Here is a 21,073-nt window from a genome sequence, read left to right on the forward strand (position 1 = left end):
AATAATGCATTATTTTCTTTTCTGTGGAAAGGTTCATTTGTGCCGTGTATTAGAGTCCAGATATAAGTGATATCATATGGTATTTTTCTTTCTCTTTCTGATCTGCTTCACTAATGGTGAGATCCTGCTGTGTAGCACTGGAAACTATGTCTGGTACCTTATGACGGAGCATGATAATGTGAGAAAAATGATTGTATTCATGTATGTGTAACTGGGTCACCTTGCTGTATAGTAGAAAATTGACAGAACACTGTAAACTAGCTATAATGGCAAAAAATAAAAATCATAAAAACATAAAATAAAAAATAAAATAAGGCATTAAAAAGTTACATTAAAAAGTAGCTCCTAATACATAATATGTATATAAAAATGTGAACCTTGCATAATAGATATTTTCTTACAAATTTGGGGTTTATTCTAAAATTTTAATTCATGTATAAATGCTTTCAGACCTGATATACTCTGAATAACTTCATTAGTATGAAAGGACAAAAATAATTAATTTTATTTTACATGTATTCAAGACTAAGAAATATGGGTACTGAGTAAAGTTTATGGTTTCAAATGTGAGCAGCCTGTATACAGTCCTTTTTCAGTAATGATTAGGACACCATCTTTAGAATCTATTTATTTTTTGTTTAAAATTTAGTTTTTTGTTTTTAGAAAAATTAAAAATAACAATTCTAATTCATTTTTTACTTCTCTTTGAATTTTAAAATATTTCTAAATCTTGATTTTATTTATGGAATACTTTTTAGGGATATGCAATTTGATCAGCACCTCAGCCTAAAAAAGCCATAAATTATAGATCACTGGTTATGCAGATAAACTCATTCTGATTCTTACATATTCATTCACTTATTTATCTGTGGACAGTTCCTGAGTCACTCTGTGTCTGTAGTAGTGCCTCTGATGCACATCTGGCTGTACAGTTTCTGTTCTTAAGCAGCTAGCAGTTGAGTACATCTTAGTGGATTTAGGAAGACAGACATAAATAAGTAGTTGGGAACATGTAATGAGCTCCTTATGAAATGTACATACAAGGGCATTGCTGAATTTGTGAGAGCAGCAAAATCTGCCCAGGTTTACAGAGGAAAGAAGCAGGTACTGGGAGATTGTGAGACCCACAGCATTTGCAGCTTTCCCTTCCCAGGAGACAGTATGATAAATCTGAGTAGTTTGAAACAGTGTGGTGGTGCCCAGAGTTTAAGTACAGCAGTAGGGTTGTCTCCCTGAAGCTGTTGTGGCCACTTTTTTGAAAACTCTAGTGGTAAGGTTTATAGCTGAGAAAAATAATGCCTCATATGAGATGCAGGGTGGATCCAAACCATTGTGCATATGTAAGATTCTTAGCATAATGCTTCTGAGTTTGTAATATTTGACATTGAAGAGAGAGGTCTAGGCTAGGGACGGACATTGGGATTGGTCAGCATGTGGGTAAAAGATAAAATTTGGAATTGCCTGAGATTTGCAGGAATCTTGAATTTTATAGATCTTAATACTTACTAACTTTCTTGTTTCTTGTTAGTGCATAAATATCTAAATATCGCAAGTAATACTGGACTAAACAGTATTGATAGGAACCTAAAAGTAGGAAAACAGAATATGAATTTACAAAAAATATTGTTACCTATGACTATAGAAATGTTGTTTCTGAGGTGAGGAGAATAATGACCAGTATACCATTGATCTAAAACTAACAATTTGGTATAATTAAATTTTATTCAAAGATGTGAAAAGACAAGTATACGCTCACATAAGACATATGCAATGTAAGGGATACTTTAAAAAATCCCTCTAGAGTTGATGTTAAAAATGTGAATACATCCTAAGAAATATCCATTTCATTTTTTGTAATTGCTAAGTTTGTTCCATAGCAGTCTTTAATATACCATAATATTACTGCCAGTAAGACAGACATTTTGCAGTGTTTTCCTGGCAATAATCATACATTTGACAATGCCTTTTTTTCCATACTTTTTCCCTACTCATCTCTTCAGTCACCATGTCTTGTCTGTTCCATTTGTAACAATTTTCTCCATGTATTTGCTTATTGCCATTGCTATTTGCATTTACATAAAAACTATTGCCTTCTAATTGTTGTAAATTTCCTCTCATCTTCCCTTTAGAACTGCATACTGGTCTCAGTATCTTCTTTGTAAAATAAATTACTTGATGTATGCCTTGATGTAAATTCATGAACAAGATTTCCCTCAAGCAATCCTCCCTTTTGGTACCGGTGTCTCCTATAACCACTGCCCCTAGAAGGACCTCCTCAGTGCTTAGTTCATGCTCTTTCCCTCCTTCTAATTTTTCTTATCTTACTCCTCCCTTTCCAATTCTTGACCTCACTGCAAGGTCCAGGTCAAATCCTCTGGTCCTTCACTCACCTCAGTGCTCTTTTCCTCTGAATTCCTTTGGAACTTAATCCAAATGAATGGTTAACATTATTAGCAAATTTCCATCATTGACTTCTCAGGCCTATGTACTTTGCTTTCCCTGGCTACCTGGAAAACTCCACTGGGGCTGGCTACACATTTTGTACTTGGAATTTCTTATACTGAGTGTTGTGTTACTCAATATATAGTCTTTCTTTAAGCATTTTTTTTGGGTGGAGTGATAAGGCAGATGTCCCCTCAGTGAGGTGATGAATATGAATATGACAGAATGGCAAGAAAGTATGAATATTTTAATACCCATTTTAGGAATTTGCATGCTGAGATGCATACAAAAATACAAAACTGTCGGTGAGTATTTGAGCCACTCTCTTACTCTCTTTCACATTAACTTATTTCATTTCCTTCCTAGTATGAAGTATCAGAAATGAACTTAATGTTTTTTAACCTATTTCATTGCATTTTTATCTAGTTAACTATTGGTGAGGCTCTGTAGGAAACATTCTTGTCTTCACTACTGTGTCTCCAGCATCAGCATAGTACCTGGAACTTTGTATATATTAGATGAATTAATTAATTGATCAATTAACTAGGCAAAAATATATAATGTTAATACTCTAAGATGAGGCCTACTTGATATATTATTCTCTATCACTGATTGTCAAATGGAAGGAAAGAGAAACTAGGATAAAGATACTGATCTAAATAAATTAGAGTGGGCACCACATTTAAGGTACTTGTGAAAACATCATTATGTTGTAGTATTCTCTTCAAACTTCCTTATTTGGACTGTGCTTGATTAGGAAGATTTTCTGTAAATCTACATGAGATGTATTGACTCCAAGGTCACTTTTCTTAGAAATTTCTGAAAGAGTAAAACAGACCGTAGGTTGTTGAAAGACAGTATGTGGTAAGAACAACTTTTTCTAAGCTTTTATTTCTGTCAAGATCTAGTCTCAAGTAATGCTTGAGAGTAACCATAGGTGACATTTTTCTTATGAAAGGAAAATATAAATATCATATTGGCTGAATTTTAATTTTCAACAGGTTTCTTTTTATCCTAAGATGATTGTTAGAGTATACATTTCAGAAATAATATTCTACTTTTTCCTTTTCTTCTTAGATTCATCCTATACCTCCACCTCCCTTTTTTCCTCCATTTTAGAAATAATATTCTACTTTTTCCTTTTTTTCTTAGATTCATCCTATACCTCCATCTCCCTTTTTTCTCCCTTTTTTCTTCCATGAGTACCTGTTTTACTCATGCATGTGTACATAGATATATACACACATAAATTTACTATGCACACATGTTAAATGCAATAAAATTATTGCAGTCAGCTATTTCTATTTCTATAGATAATGTACCTGTCCTATATTTCTTATGAAGTTTATAGTTCTTGCGTTTAGAATATTTTTTCACACTTCATTTGGAAACTGACAAAGTTTAAAAGAAGGACTTAGTAATTGGGTTGCTCAAGTCATGTAACAGGTGATTCAAATCCTATTTATAAAACACCATCTGTTGTCTCAAGGGACTTCTCAGATGTATCCACCATGTCAGTAGATTTCTTAGAGTTTGAGTGGCTTTTCTTAAGAGAGCATGATGAGGACAATTTCATAAGAGACTAACATCTGCAGATGTTAGAAGTTGAATTGCTGTTTGAAAATTTTAGATGGAAATAATGTATAATATATCACAATATGTTGTTGACACATGATGTTCCACTCATTTTTCCTATCATGATTTGCATTTTGCTACATTTTCCTGATTGCCATTGTTTCTTGCCTTTTCTCTTTTTTCTCTTATAGTGTTGGGGGTGACGATGACGATGATAACAACAGTAGTAACAACAACAAAAATAATGGTAAAAATTACAGTTAATTTACTGTGGTCCTATTATATAATAAGTCATGTGTGATTTAAACATTCTGTCAGTTGATCATCACGGTATTCTAAGACTCAGGTTAAATTATTTGTCAATATTATACAACTAGTCAATGACAGAACCAGATATCTAAATTCAGATCTCTTTGAGAGCCTGAGTGTGACCCTTTAAACTTTTTTTTCCTGTTATTTTCTCTTCTTTTGTACTTTAACTTTCCTGCCAAAATGATTCATTCTTGCTCCATCAATTTTCATCTCTTTGTAGGTAATTCTCAAGTTGAGATCTATAATCCCATTCCTCCTTTTCATCTGACTTCTAATCTATATCTCTAAATGCCTGATCAATGCTTTGGCCTGAAAATATTCTGGAAATATCACTATATTTCTACACTACTTACCCCATGTTCTTCTTGGTTAAATCATCAGTATCCTTTTAAATACCCAGACTCACAACATTCTCTTTGTCTCTCTTGTCTCTTTTAGTTGCTATCTACAAATGCTGATTTTTATCTTGTTCCCTAGTTTCCTTCATTATCCTATATCCACAGTATTCCTGCGACACATAACATTATTTCAAATGTTACTGCTATTCGGCATGTTCTAAAGCCTGCAAATAGCCTTACAGATCACTCCTACATTGTTACTGCTGAATAATATTTTGAAATAACTGTAAAAATTCTTTTTATGCTCTTAACACCTTCATTGCCTGCACATTTTCAAAAAGAATTGGGGCACAGTTGCCATATTTCCATCTTGGTCTTCACTCTCCTTCATAATCGTGTGCCAGCAACTGTTGGTTACATCCAGAAATCTCCTTCACAAATCATAAACATCAGTCAAGCTGGACAATTGTTCATTACGTATCAGTGTCCAAGTCCTTGTTCACGACTCTTTCATCTCCCTGCAAAGTCCTGTTCTCCCCACCCCCTTATCACCTGCCTTTCTGAATTCTTCCCTTCATTCATTCTGGGAAGATAACTTTTCCAATGGGAGGTCATCTCTTCCAGGAACAAGCTGGTCATGCCTGGTTAAGCTTTCTCTTTTTTGTTGTAGATGCTCCATGAATGTTTACTGAAATGAATAATTTTTATGCAAATTCCAAGCCTGGCTGTTAAGTTATAAATAATTGTATAGGTCTAAGTTCATGGGAATCATATTGACTCTGATTATAAGCATATTGTTTGAATATGTTTTCACTTTTGACTAGATAGTGTGGTTCTAGATGATGTTCATAATAACCTCATTTAAAAATTGAGAATATTTTTATGCCATTCAAGGAAAATTATGGGTGGTAGTTCCAACTAAAGAAATTCTTTGAGTTGCAGGGAGCAAAGAGCTGTCTTTATTAAAACTGCACATATTTTATTCCTTGTTAAAGTATCCCTTAACTCTGTAAAACATATTAATTCGATTTCTTTGAGCTTTAAAAAATATTTAGAGCACATAGTAGGTGTAACGTACTGGGTGCCTGGGAGATGAAAAAGAGTCCTTGTCTGTGCTTAAAATAGATTGCCAGGTATTGACAGAAATCCTTTGATAGTAACTATAATGCTAGTTCAAATAAAGTGTTTGAGAAATAGATACAGTTGGTAATTTCACAGCAAGTGGAGTATCTGCGTTGAACCTGGAGTCATGAATCTGAGTATAGGAAAGATACTACAGGTAAAGGGGAGAGTGTTAGTCAATTTTTGGAGGAATGACTCCTGCATTGTGAAAGAGCAAGAGAGTAGAGCTGATGAGGCTAATGCGTCAGATGCCTGGAAGAAAATGGCAAGAATGTAGGTGTAAAAGTAGTTTGGAATAAGTAGAAGAGAGCCATTGGATCCTTTTAAGCAGAGAGATGGCACAGTCATATTTATGGCACTGTAAATGCTGGATTGGAGCGGGAGAAGAACCGGTCAGCAAAATCGTTTAGGAACCACTTTCAGTAATCTAGGAGAGAATGTCGTGCTTGAACTGGGATGGGGAATAAGAAGGGAAGCTGGCAAGTGTGAGAATTCAAAGAAAGTAGTACTCCACTGGGTGTGAGTTTAAAGGACCGTATTACTTAGGTGTTCATCTTGAACACAGGGTGGGTGACAGTAATATTACCAATTTAATACAGAAAGCAGAGAGGTTAGGAGAGGGAGCAAGCATAATGAATTCATCTCAAGCTTATTAAATATGTAAGCTTATTGCTAAGTCCCTTGAACTAAAATCGTGCTTGTGCATCTTAATAATTCACACTTTAAAAAAACACAACCTAACCACGTATTTTTTATTATAATTCTCCATTCCCAAGCATGGGAAATTTTTAGGTTTTGTTTTTGTTTTTATAACAGCCAGATCAAGAAAGGGAATGTAAAATATTCTTATGCAAGGCACTCGCTGCTATGGGGCTTCTTTCAATTTGAAATCATTTTTGTTCTAAATTATGTTTAGTGTATTTGGGAAACACCAAATGGACTGAAGAGCATTTTAAATAGAAGTTAGAAGACTCAGATACAAAACCATTTTGTTCTAAACCCAGTGCACTGTTTCTGACCCCTTTCTGGTCAAATTCAGCCAGTTTTGGATCAGTGAAGTCATAGTTTTCTCAACTAAAGGCCACCGGTCTTTGTTTTTATGCAACACAGTCTGTTTACCAGCAAGTGAAGTAACTTCCCAAATCCCACTGCTGCATCCACAGCTACATTCTTTACACATTCTCTATTTATTCTTAAATGTTACATAAGGATTTACTGGAACTCATGCTCTAAAGAAAATTTCAGTACTTGTTACTCAAGCTTCCTTAGATTTGAGTCATTTTTTTCCCTTTTAAAGCAGTTGGAGCCGTGCTGTTTTATGATAAATGAGGATATTATTTATTATCACTGTTCCATTTTGTATGGTTATTTTCTTATGTAAGAAAGCCTTATAAAAAGTCCAAGTAAAGAGCCTATCAACCAGCTAATATTTAAATCTGTTTTTTTAAAAATAGTTCTTGAAATATAAAGGTATGGCTGACCATTCATCATGTACACTTCATGTGATCATGATTTTCCTTTCCTCTAGACCAGTGGTGTACGAGCGATGTCGAAATTCATTAACACACTTTGGCCCTCTACACTCTGTATTCCTCACTAAAAAGCCACCTACTAATTTTTCAAAGAAAAAGCAGAATGGAGATAAGCCCTCATTAAGTTCCCGTATGAAATTCTCTCACTGTTACTCAGCAAGAGCGACAGTAGGTACAAGCACAAATTCCACTATGAATTACACGAGCTTTATATGAAAAACTGATCAATTCCCTAACCAATAGATTTAGGTGGTTTCATTCTCAGTGGGCATCACTTTAAGTACACGGCAGATATATTTGATTCTGATGCCTGAGTCAAAGTGTGCTGTTAGGTGAAAACCAAGGACAGGAATTGACTTTGTTCCATGGGATAGGCAGAGGGATGCATTTGACTGGACAGAAGGGCACTCCTTGTTCGTAGTAGCAGGTCAGCTCTATGTATTTCGTAATCAGTTTAAGGGTGGAATGCCATTCCATTTATGAAGGCCTATTTGCATCACATCTCACTTGGTGTATTTGCTAGTTTCATGTGATTTTCAGATGAGCGGCTTTTAGGCATATTAGAGCTTTGTCTGTGGTCATAGGCCTTTGATTCTATTTTCCCAGCTTATCACTTCATGAATCCTTAGTCTTGTCTCTTTTCCAGACTCCTGGATTGGCCGAGGGAGTTGTCCCACCAACCCACCCCATCCAAGAACCAAATTTGATAAATGGCTTTTGTCTTGGTGTCTGAACACAGCCTCTGATTTGAGCTCACTTTGCCTCAACCTGCTTTTTGTTCCCTTCCTCCAGTCTGTGTGTGAGGGGATCCCTAATGATTATTTTCTTTTCTAATAACTTCCAGGGATCGTGGTTTTGGCAGTAGATCTTTCTTTATGGTGATTCTTGCATCCTGTATATTGTTTGCTTTTGTAGTTTGATCTTCTATTAGAGACATCTCTTTGGGTCGCTATTTCTCCATTCTCTCAACTTGCTCTTTGTATTTTATAATCTATTCCTGGTTTTCAGCCAGCCCAATGTGGCCTGTTTTGCGCCACAGGGCATCCCATGATTATAAGCTAATTGTGAACCAGGTTTCTTAGTTTTTTGTGTTTTCTTTGTTTTTTGTCTTTCCTTCACTAATTCCTCAATTTTTCAAACAAATATTTTAGATTAGATTACTGAACCTATGAGACAGGATTGACAACTGACACATTTCTGAATGTGCTGCTTCTATGCAGGATTTCATGTTTGTAGGTTCTGTATGTTAGAAGAAAATCTAGTGCCTAACCCAGGATCACTGCTGGTAACACTGTTCGTAGGAAAAGATATATTGTGCCTGTCCTGTCTAGGGTAGCTGGAGAAAATACAGATGAGCTTACCAAAAGTCAGAGAAGAATTGTATAAAGGCAAGGGCAATCTTGTTTGTATTAAATCCCCAGACTTTTCCTCAGTGGCCTGCACAGAGCAGTAATACATATTGGTTAAAATCACTAATAGTGTGCTGATAAAATCTTCCTCTGTTTCCTTCTCAGTTGTTGGCAGCGAGGTGTGTATTTATTTAACCGAGTGTAGGCCTAGTCTAGAACAACAACAAAAAAAATGTATTTGCTAGCAAATTGTGTGCTGCCGCAAAGCTGAAAATATAACCATTAAGGAGAAGTCGACATAAGGACGATAGCAAGAGATAAAAGACTTGGGGAAATAATTTTAAGCTACCTGGCCATAAAGATGAGCCTCTCCGGGGAATTTTGGGCAAGTGATTGTACCTGCGTGTGGTTCAGTTTTTGGTCTTATTTGTGGAATGAAGATCATAATAGTGCTGTATAGCTTCTTATGAGATATGAATAACAAAATGTACGTAAAGTGCTTAGAACACTTCTTGGCATATGTATCATTTGATTGGTGTTACACTTTCCCCTTGTAGACTTCAAAGAATTAAGTTGAAATCTGATTCAAAAGTATTTCATTAATAACTTTAAAGGAAAAGGATGGCACCTGGGGTTGACTCTGTTTTTCCAACTGCCCAGGATAGTTGGGTTTCATGGGTTAACTAAAGAATTCACTCAACCTGTACTGATCATGTAATAAATTGAAGTGTTTGCTTAGTCACTTAAATTTTTCACTAGAGCTAGATTCTTAATACTATTGATAAATATTTAGTAAAACCCCTTGATAAATTATTTTTAGAATTTGTAGTGATATTGTTTGAATGTGTCAGACCAGAGAATAATGTACATTTAGGGAAAAGTCATCTATTGTTTTTCCAGTCTTTTGGATTCTTTGAACGCAGGGATTTATAATCTGTAGAATGCATAGTTTGCTAAGGATAAAGGTGTATGAACTGAGACTTTGTCTTTATTTTCCCTAAAAGGAAACAAAAAGAAAGGATTTGAAAACCTATAGACTAGTATTATTTTTTCTTTATCTCTCTCTGCTGGTATTCTATTTGATTTTCCTCAAAGCAGTGCAATTTCAAAGCCAATAAACAAAAATATTTAATCACATGATATTTGGGACAACTTTTCATGTGCGTTGCTTCTTAATATTTGCAGAGTTGTTGTGTATGATGTATGGTTTGTTTACTGTACAAGTCAAGGAAGCAAATAAAGCCTGAAATCTGCTTTATTGTCCAAGGCATATGCTCTAGTATGGGGCTGAGTGTGCAGAGATGGAGCATCTTTTTCAATTGAATTTGCACAGAGTTGTCCTATGGGCTAACAGCAGCCCTGAATATTTGGGTTTGACATTTATCTAATGTAAGCATTAGGTAATATAATTGAGTTCACTGTCAGAGTTGTGTCATGTCCTAGATTTATTCAATGATGGTTTTAATTATTCTATGGAGATACTTTTCCAAAAGGATAAGGCACATCTTTATACTCATCTTTTAATTATTTGGGGGAAAAAAAACCTCTTCTTACACATTTTATTATTCTCCTATTAACTTAGACAAATGAAGATGGATAATGCCATTGCAATCATGACTAGAATTCCATATTGTAAAGCAGATCTGGAGTTGAATATTAAGATCACCTTATTTCTCTTTATTGCTTTAGATTGATAAAATATTCAAACGGATAATAATAAAGGTCCTAGTAGAGTGTTAAGAGAAAAATGTCAGATTATAAGGCATTAATGAGTGATTTGTTTGTGAGAAAATGGAAATCTTCCACATATGGTTTCTTTCCAAGAGAAGTGAAGAGAATTTAATCCGATCTGAATATATGAAGGAGTGATTTTTTTTTTTAACATCAAACTTTCTAGAAGGAATAGGAATCCTGTAGCTTCTTTACCTTAATTGTGGATATGCTGATTTTTCAGCCTTTTTATACCACTGCTGTGGTTTGATTCCTGGCTCACTATGTGGTGGATGTATATTTACTTTGTTCATTGCTTTTGCAATTATAAAAAGAGTGTAATAATTTCAGATACCACTTGGATTTTTGTAAAGTATAAATATCAAAGTGTTCATAAAGAAATAAGAACAATGCTGGTTGAAATGTGACATTTCAAAATGTGACATATTATTCCTATATTTATAATTATTGTTTTTAATTACCTCACTCATAGGTATTCATTTACTCTTTCATCTGTATATAAGCCAATGCTTATTTTAATATTTTAATACAATTTCCTATAGTAACATGATAGGAAAAAAATATATATATATATACATACAGACCTAATACATATATTTCATTTCAGTGTCACTTTCAATTTAATGATAGAATTAGAGTTTGGGAAGACTTAAATAACAATTGGATAAATGTGACAACCAACCACGCAAAGAATTCATTCTTTAAAAGGAGACTACTATTGCATTATCATTACTGTCGCCATAATCAGTTAGTAATTTATAATGGTATATATTCTACCAGTAAAGAACTAGTTTTGGTCTTATATTTTTAGAAACTTTCTAAAGCTGTATCAAAATTAATATTTAAGAAAGATCTAGTGGTTACTTAATTCAGGGAAGTTAAAAAAACGGTTGAACAAGATTACATTATAGATTATTAAAAACATAAACGTTTATTCTCAGAGCATTCTTTGATATAGTTACTGTCTACCACATTGTTGCTAGGCAGGAACTGCATACACAAGTCTGTTGGGCTTTTAAGATTTTACTGTTTTTCTTTGTTGGCCCCATTAGACTGCTTATTGATGAGCCATAAAAAAAATAAGACAATTATTATTATTTTAGATTAGCCAAATATCATGTTGCATTTTCTAGCAGACACCTTGCCTAGAAAAACATTATTATGCACTTTTTCTTGTAAGACTACATTTTCTAAGTTAAGTGTGGTGGAGAAACAGCATTGGCATGGACTGGCATTAATTTTTTCAGCAAAGGTTTTTAATATGATCTCTTTACCATTTCCTGGTTTCTAGAGTCATTATTTAATCAACTAAAAATTTGGTAAGCAAAACAATTTTAGCTAAAGAAAGTAGGTGTTTCTGTTCTCTGTGTGATAATTTGTTGTGTGAACACACTTTAAATAACTAACATCAAGTTAGTGAATGTTACGTATGACAGAATACTATATTCATAGTCTAGACTAAGTGTCAAAGAAGTTGTGTGACTTGGGGCAAGTCATATCACTTTATTGGGTCTAGTTATTTAGATAAATAGGTGGGACCCAATTAGAAGTTTTAAACTGTATCTTCTTACTCACACAGTCCTTTCATTTATGTTTTTCATCCAGATACTGCAAATCACTAAAAAAAAGAAAAGAACTATTACATTTAGAATGGATAAGTAATGGGGTCCTACCGCATAGCACAGGGAACTATATCCAATTGCTTGGGATAGACCATGATGGAAGATAGTATAAGAAAAGAATGTATGTATATATGTATGTATATACTGGGTCACTTTATATATTACTGGGTCACTTTGCTGTACAGCAGAAATTGACACAACATTGTAAAAAAGTATAATTAAAAAAAAAAAAGAAAAGAAAAGGAGGATAATCGCTGCATTAGAAGATATGTTTAGATCCCCATCTTTAAATTCTAAGTGCCTAAATAAATCATTTTGTCTCTTAATGATTTGGGGAGGGGCTTATTTAAAAGAGAGTAAACATAAATATATATTATTAACATGGTTTTCAAAAAAATCTCCTGATTATTACTTTATTAGTCTTTGCTATTAGTCTTTTTTTTTTTTTTTTTTTGATTGAAGCCTAGATTGGGAGTTTCATAGCTTAAAAAGTATAACGTTTAAAAAATTCTTTTACATTAAATTTCTAGTGTCTTTTTGTATAAATGTGTTTCTTTTTAAAAAAATTGTGTTTCTTCTTGTTAAATAACACAGTTATAATTGACAGTGTTTAGTTTAGCCTTAGATTTTACCCAACTTATCATTCTCTGCCTATTTAAATGGCATACTTGAGTCCACTTATATTTGATATTTGTTCATAATTCATCTCAATTTATCCCATTACTTTTTGTTTTCTCAGCTCATTTTAAATGCAATTATTTATTATTAAAATCTATGTTTAATAATGTGGTCTTATAAAAAAGACATAAAAGGAGTTTATGTTGTGGCTCAGTGGTAACAAACCAGACTCGTGTCCATGAGGAGGCAGGTATGATCCCTGGCCTCACTTAGTGGGTTGAGGATCTGGCCTTACTGTGAGCCATGGTGCAGCTTGCAGACATGGCTTAGATCCCTCGCTGCTGTGGCGGCTGCAGCTCCGATTAGACCCCTAACCTGGGAACTTCCTTATGCCACGGATCTGGCCCTAAAAAGACAAAAAAAAAAAAAAAAAAAGAAAAAAAAAAGATAAAAAGCTTTCTGCTATATAAGCTAAAGAAGCTTTCTTATGTGTAAGCTAAAGAATTTTGATTTTTCCTGTAGCAATTTCTGTAGACTGTAGATTTACATGTCAAACATCTATAAATAACCCTAATGAAAAGTATTTGAGAACCAGTTGAGTACTTATTGTTTACTATTTCATTTATTATCTAACTTAATGGTTTAAATATTTTTAAAGGACTCAATTTAATACAAGAATAGACAGAAAAATCAGTGGGATAGAATAAATAGCTTACAAACAGGCCCCAGTGTATATATATGACCTGATTATGTGATAAAATAGATGACTCAAATGTATAAGCAGGAGATTGAAGTATTTAAGAACTGTTCCTCTGATAATTTTAGTTACTTCTATAAAAATCCATTTCCTCTAGTTCATACCATATAAGTAATATAATAGATTGTTAAAGATACAAATGTAAAAGATATAACATTTTTTAAATTTTATTTTTTTATCATTTATTCATATATATTTTTTTTCTTCTGTACAGCATGGTGACCCAGTTACACATACATGTATACATTCTTTTTTCTCACATTATGTAGCATTTTAATGAAAAAAAAAAAGGGCAAAGTACAATTTACTCTGAATGGTGAAGAACTTTATGAGCTTGCAGGTAATGGAAAAATACCACCAAGGCTCTACAACCACTATGTTGAATGTTAATAGATTCAGCAATTTCCAGATTGATGAATAGGCCAACTCAGATACCACTAAAGTAAATAGAAGAGTTTACTTACATAATATGTTTTTAAAAATCTAAGAGCAATCTGGATGCACTGCAGAGAGATGGTTAATATTTTTTAGTATAAATGGACATTCAGCTTTGATTTCACACTCCTCACCAAAGCATGCGGAGGTTCAGAAAGTAGCATTTGACTGAGTGAGGATTATGTTATGTCTTCTGGAAGCCTGCTGTCATCCTCAGATTCTCTCTCTGTATGTTTACAAATGTTTTAGTATACTAAGGTTAATATATACCAAATTCTGATTTTGCATTACTTTATTTTCATCCCTTGCCTTCTACCTACATAAGAGAAAGCATTGGTCAGAGATGGATGTTTTATGCAGCGTCCTGATTCCCCTTCTCAAGGGTGGGTTTTTCCAATTGCCTGGAGTGTGGGTGCTTTGGGCTGACGACCAAATATCTCTGCAGTGATTTCCTTCAGGGCCATCCTGGCTTATACTCTCTTCATTAGTAGGGTGAGGTCTCTGCAGTCTTATCACCATTAACCCTCTGTTCAGCTCTGCTTTCCACACTCCTCTGGGGTTTTGTTCCCAGTAATCTTGCAGAAATACCTTGGACTCAGATCTGCTTCCCAGGGAATCTGACCTGGAACACTGGTCATATTCATGATAATATTCCAGATCTTTCAGATATTGCCTCAGTTTTTATTGATTTCTAGAACAGGAAGACAAACTTGTTTCTTAGCTGAACTTGCAATGATAATGTTTGAGAATCCTTTAAGTGTACCTTGCTTGGTGTTTGAAATTATCCCTAGCATCTTTTAAATCATTACCAGGGCTTTAAGTCATAAAGTATGTAAGACTAATTCTGTATTCTCCTCATTCTCACTACAATTGTGGGCATAGCAATAATGAATGTAGGTCCACAATCCATTTTGAGATTTGGAGCATCTGTAATGTGAAATCTCCTGATGTACTTTCACTAGATAATGGGCTCTTATTTAGTAAAATGCCTGAAACAAAAATGGCACCATGTTAAATTAGCTTGGCAATCCATGGGCAATTAATTATTATTATTTTCCTGTTTTTTAAAAAATTTCTGTTGTATAGACTGCTCAGGAGACATTCACCCAAAGTTTAATATTAATTTTGTGATAGCTCAAACTGAAAGACATACATAGATTGCATTTTTACAAATCATATCCTAAATTATAATTAAGTGATAAAGTCCACAGAAGTATCATAGTGTGATTGGGAAGGATTCATGAAAGAGAAAAGACTAGATCAGTGGTGAAAGATTTGCAAACAGCAGTGGAGAACATTCTGAGTGTCAGTAGGGTCATGTAAGATGTGTGTAGGTTATGAAAGATTTTGAATATTTTTCCAAGCACATTGAACCTTACTTTTTAGGCAGTATGAAGTTTTAAAGGATTTAAGGAATAGGTAAATATGAGAACTATGTCACAGATGAAGAAGTGATATGTAAAATGAACTTGTAAAGCAAGAAAATGGTAGAAGAGCTCTATTTGGGAAGTGATCTCATTAAGGTGAGTACAGGTCTACCTGATTATCATATTCTCAATGCCATTATTCAGAATTCTTACAAATTTATTTGTTTCATATCCCTTAGGTTGATTGTAGGGTTACAGTTGATATGGATTATCTCAGATTATTGTGTAACTGACAAACCCCTTTTAGGAAGTCGGATATTCATGCATTTAGTCACAAAGTTATCATTTTGGTTTGTAATGGATATTATATCTATTAAAATCAAAAGAATCCCTGAAGTCCACAGATTAAAAATATTGCTTTCTCCTTATCTACACTGCCTCTAAGTTTATCCCATGAGAAAATTAAATTGGTTGGGAAGCATGGCTTTGTAAAGTATGGGAAGCATACTTTACAAAGCCATGTTGGACCTACCTGGTATCTCATGCTTGTACAGATAATTGAAAATTGATTTGAACTTGCAGGTATACATTAATCTATAACTTACAATTATTGACCACTTCTTATACAAAGATTTAGTTTACCTCTAGACTTCTGTTATCTCCACTAACTTCCTTATTTCACTTAAAAAACATTATATTAGGTATAGAAATAATATTACCTGAAATTTGCATAAATACCCGTACACATACATATTTTACACACAATATGTGCAAAGAGATATACAGATATGTTGATATATGAGTATGTATGTATATATATGTGTAGAGAGAGAATTGCTTTCAAATGGCTGTCATTGATTGTTCATTTTAATTGAGTTAGTTTTAGTGATTCAAAAAGACAGTATTTCAAAATTGATCAAATTGTTGGTATCTGCATTTATATTTCACTTATTTTATATTCTGTGAACTTCACATTTGCTAAGAAAGCTCACTGTTTCCATGTGGTTGATGGAAATAAGTACTACCACCTTTCAACTAAGACAAGCATCATTCTAAAATAGACTTGGACCTTCCTGATTCCCAGCTATTTCATTTAGTGGTAAATATGACATTATTAAAAGCTGTATGACTTATGTAATCAGAGATCCCATTTATGTTAACAAAGTTTCATTTAGAGGTAACTAAAAAGTAAAACTTGATGTATTCAGTTGGCAGAACTGAATATTTAGATAAGTCAAGTTGATTATATCATTTCAGTTTTAGATTTATCATAGAGAACTAATTTCAGTTACATTTAATACTTACTGTTCAGAAATTTTACAAACGGTAACAAAACCATGAACTATATATATAGAGAGAAAAAATTTAAGAAAACTTATTCATTCTGTCTATTAACACTGACTTTTCTTGGTTTAATTTATATTGTGAAAGATATTAAACATAAATAGTATTATTGTTTTTAAATTATTTTCTTGCCTCAGCTTTCCTTTCTTTTTCCATATTCCTATTCTTTCCCCAAGTAATAATCTCTAGGGTCATTGCTGTATTTAGAGTGTTAGATAAGAAAGAGTTGCATGGATGACCTTGGTAGCAATTACTATAAAATCAGTTATCATTGAGAAATAAGATTTTTATGTTGAACACATAAAAGAAAGAATAAAACAAAACATAAGGTTTATTTCTGCAAATACATATGTTGTGATTGTTTATTTGCAGAACTTTTGCTTTCTTATAACTTGTATTTATTTTTATTTTCAAATTGTTATTTATCTTGAAAAATTATTTTGAATCAGTTTCTTCAATTTGAATATTATCTTTTCTGTATGGAGCGTGTGGTAGACTCTCACTCTGGGTTTGATTGATGAATTTTGTATTTATTTTTTAAATTTATTTTATTTTATTTTGGTGTTTTGTCTTTTCAGGGCCACACCCACAACATATAGAGGCTCCCAGCCTAGGAGTCCAATGAGAGCTGTAGCTGCCAGCCTACACAACAGCCACAGCAATGCCAGATCCAAGCCACATCTGTGACCTATACCACAGCTCATGGCAACTCCGGATCCTTAACCCACTGAGTGAGGCCAGCGATCAAACCTCTCTCCTCGTGTTTGCTAGTCGGGTTCATTAACCACTGAGCCACAACAGGAACTCCAATTAATGAATTTTTTAAATGAGCATTTTTAATTTTTATTACTGTAAGTTTAAATCTAATGAATATATTGTGTACTAATCCTGTGTAGTTAACCTTTATCACACACATGACAGTGGTTATATATATATGCACACATACATACAACTTATTCCTCCTACATAGAATTTTTAGCAATTGTATACATATACCTAAATACTTATATGGTAATCAATATAGTTTTCAAATGTTAATTTGTTACATGCATCATATATTTAATGTAAGTGATAAACACTTATAAAAAGCACATGCTTCTCAACCTTATAGATCAGCTGATTTCAAATCACTTCACTCTTCAATGTAAATTACATTTGTCTTTGTTTCTTGATTTATTATTGTGGCTTTCTGAAACAAGCTTTTTTGGAAGTTCTTTAAGATTTGAGATGATATTTATTTATATTACAACACATTGATAAGTGATTTTAAATCTACTGGGCAAACACATCACATATTTTTTACTGTGAATCTATATAAATAATGTTTATTTGCAAAATTTTATCTTAACCCCTTTCTTCGTCTGTCCCACACTTACAAGGAGGAAATGTTGCTAGACACAATGAAAATATTCATTGATGGAGTGTTCTAATTGGATTTTTTTTTCCTTCCGGTAGTGAGATTTGGAGTTTAAGCCAGGTTAAGCTGTAGGCTGCTTTCTTTCTCTGAATGATCATTTCTAATAACAAAAATAGAAAATTTAGATGATGTTAATGTATTTTAAAATTAGTAACCTATAACATAAATAAACTGACCTGTTTTGAGGATCCTGTGCAGCTGGATACTTTCTATGTGACCCTCTATGAGCAGGAGGGGGTGCTGTGAGCTGAAGGACAGCTGTCAGGCTTGCTATGACACTTCAGAGCTTGCTGTTTTCCACAGCTTCATCTAAAAACAAAGCAGCACATTTTATACTATTTTTTTGAACACTCCATTAATTTTATGTATAACCCCAAGTTGGAATTCAGAGTTATTAATGCTCACATTTGTTAATAGAATATTTTAGGCAGCAATTTAATAAATTGCTCTGAGGAAACTAACTTCCAGGATTTAAAATTACCTTTAGAGATAGTAGTAGCTTTCTCCTTGCAATTTATAGATCATATTGGAATAGTGACTGATAGGTAGACCTTAAAATGTTTTGAAGCTTCTTGTGGTGAGAAATCTATTATTGCTCAATTTTTCTGGAGAAGAAAGTACTTGAACATGAAAAGACCTAAAAACTCATGTCTAGACATGTCAACTTATTGTGAAGAACAGTTAAAGTAAGATATTCTTAAAAAGGAGCTGAATATGCAGGACAAGAGAAAGTTGAAACTGATATATAACTGGTAAGAAACATGCATAATGAAGAATAAAGTGTAGGGGAGTTCCCATTGTGGTGCAGTGGTTAACGAATCCGACTATGAACCATGAGGTTGCGGGTTTGATCCCTGCCCTTGCTCAGTGGGTTAAGGATCCGGCGTTGCCTTGAGCTGTGGTGTAGGTTGCAGACGTGTCTCTCGGGAGCGGCCCAAAGAAATAGCAGAAAGACAAAAAAAAAAAAAAAAAAAAAAAGACAGGTTTCAAATCTTTGTCCTGCCAGTTACTGGGTGAGTGGCCTTGTGCAGGTACTTAGGATCTCATTTCCATGGCTAATTTACATACAGATTAAGGACACTAAAAGAGTGTATACTTTCTAGGGTTGTTGTGAATATTTAGTGGATTCGCATATGTAAAGTGCTCAGCCCAGTGCCTGGTAGGAAGGAAAACTTCAGCTATCCAGATGGCCTACTGTTCTTCCTACAACTCTTCATCACCATGAGGTTTTAATTCAGTAACTCCTACAACTATAGCTAAGCCTCACTTAACTTAATGGCCTTAGAAAACAAGTTAAGAAAACCCGTATTTCTGCTTTCTGAATGCAGGTTTCACTGAGAGAAAGAAAAAAAAAAAAAGATGTATTTAAGAAAAATGTGTGCTTTTGGTCATTGTTTCTTGTGGTTTTTTAAATTATTTATTTACTTATTTACTTATTTTTACTTAAATTGTATTTTACTCCTACCTTTCTTTAAGGGTAAGTTTGAAATAAATTATAACATGATAAATATTTTGCATTTTAAATTCACTTTACAGTAATAATTTATTTTTAAAGCAAAACAATGAGAATATATTGCAGATAGGATGGGTTTTTGGTAAAAAAAAATATGGTATATTATTATATCATACTGGAGTGTGAAGAGCTTGATTTACTGTGGATAGTAAATATGAATAAATCATACATTATAACAGTAAGTCTTTCTGAGATTTAGAATACATTATTTTGCATAGAGTCAGAAGGAATTTGGCTGAATAAGTAGTAGCTTTTTGTGTATGTATGTATGAATATATGTACATACGTTTGTTTTTGATTTCTCTCTTTCTTAGGGCCAGTGCATATGGAGGTTCCCAGGCTAGGGGTCGAATTAGAGCTGCAGCCTCTGGCCTACACCATAGCCACAGCAATGCCAGATCTGAGGCATGTCTGCGACCTACACCACAGCTCAAAGCCACACCAGATCCTTAACCCACTGAGAGAAGCCAGGGATTGAACATGCATCGTCATGTTACCAGTCAGATGTGTTTCTGCTGAGCCATGTTGGGAACTCCTTACTTGCATGTGCAGGAAACTAATAACACTCTCATTGAGAGAGAGACGCACACTCTCCTTGAGAATTCTATGGCTGAATGATAGATACCAAAACAATGTGAGATTTTATTTTAAAATGATTTTCCATACATTTATCTTGTTTAAGACACACTTTGTTACTTCCACAACTAATTTCCAGTAATAAATCAACACATTAATTGTTTCAAAATTATCACTGAAAGATGCTGTTGCTAATCTTTGTCAAAGATTATCACAATATGGCCAATATTTTGTGTGCCACCCTACCTAAAACTTGGAAAGAACATATTTCTAGTGCAGACCTTGATTAGGTACATGGAGTATATATGTTTGCCAACAAAACCAACTAACTGTATGTATATACACCTATACTCTTTAGTCATTTGTCCATGTAAACTCATACACAAATATTTTTTAACCCAAACTAAGTCATACAAATATATGGTTTGACAGAATGGAAAAATTCTTCCCCCTAATCTGTAAGCGAGAGGAGTATTTATCTTTGGAATTTCTCTTGTTTAGAGTTCCCTTTACCTGGAAGGCATGAATGGTTTTCATGTTGGAAATCCTTCCTCAGTGACAGTGGTATTATAGATTAAAGATGAGAAATTTCATTATGTGGCTTGTAATATATTTTACCTGTTTGTTAAAGCAAGGAAAGTAGCACTCTTAAAAAATAACCACTTTATAATCTTGGACTGAAATTCAGTTAGTTCTCTTTTTGTGTATCTAAATGTAATCACTCAAAAGTAGTGGTGTTGGGGCTTGGGGAAAGATGTGTTTTAGATTAGAAACACTTCCAAGAGGTTATTTTCCAACTAGTGATGACTGTTGAAGCAGAAAAAATACCCCATGAAGGCTGGAGGAGTGGACAAGGCAGTGGGAAAAGTATCAAAGCTGTATTATTAAAAATGAGAAAGAAGAATTAATCATAACTTTGGAATATTTTCAAAGTTGAAAATATTTTTCTCTGATGGGGTTATGGATGAGGACACTTATAACTAGAAAAGGTAAAAAATATGGTCAGAGCTTAGCTATGTCTTT

General features: G+C 33.7%; 1 protein-coding gene across 50 annotated transcripts in view; it reads left to right on the forward strand.

Moving 5' to 3' along the window:
- Positions 1-21,073, forward strand: part of ADGRL3 (adhesion G protein-coupled receptor L3) — an 812,688-nt gene that overhangs the window by 237,020 nt on the left and 554,595 nt on the right. For 14 of the 50 annotated variants that reach the window (XM_084972370.1, XM_084972365.1, XM_084972349.1 and 11 more), the window contains one exon: positions 4,209-4,264. The exons of the other annotated variants lie outside the window; for them this stretch is intronic. The gene's annotated coding sequence lies outside the window, so the exon portion shown is untranslated. The remainder of the gene's footprint in view (positions 1-4,208; positions 4,265-21,073) is intronic. 50 annotated transcript variants of the gene reach the window in all.

This window comes from Sus scrofa, chromosome 8 (genome assembly GCF_054392235.1).
Source record: "Sus scrofa isolate SSC_HxYL_T2T_F1_AM1 chromosome 8, Sscrofa_HxYL_maternal_Yorkshire_Landrace_v2.0, whole genome shotgun sequence".
NCBI lineage: Eukaryota > Metazoa > Chordata > Mammalia > Artiodactyla > Suidae > Sus > Sus scrofa.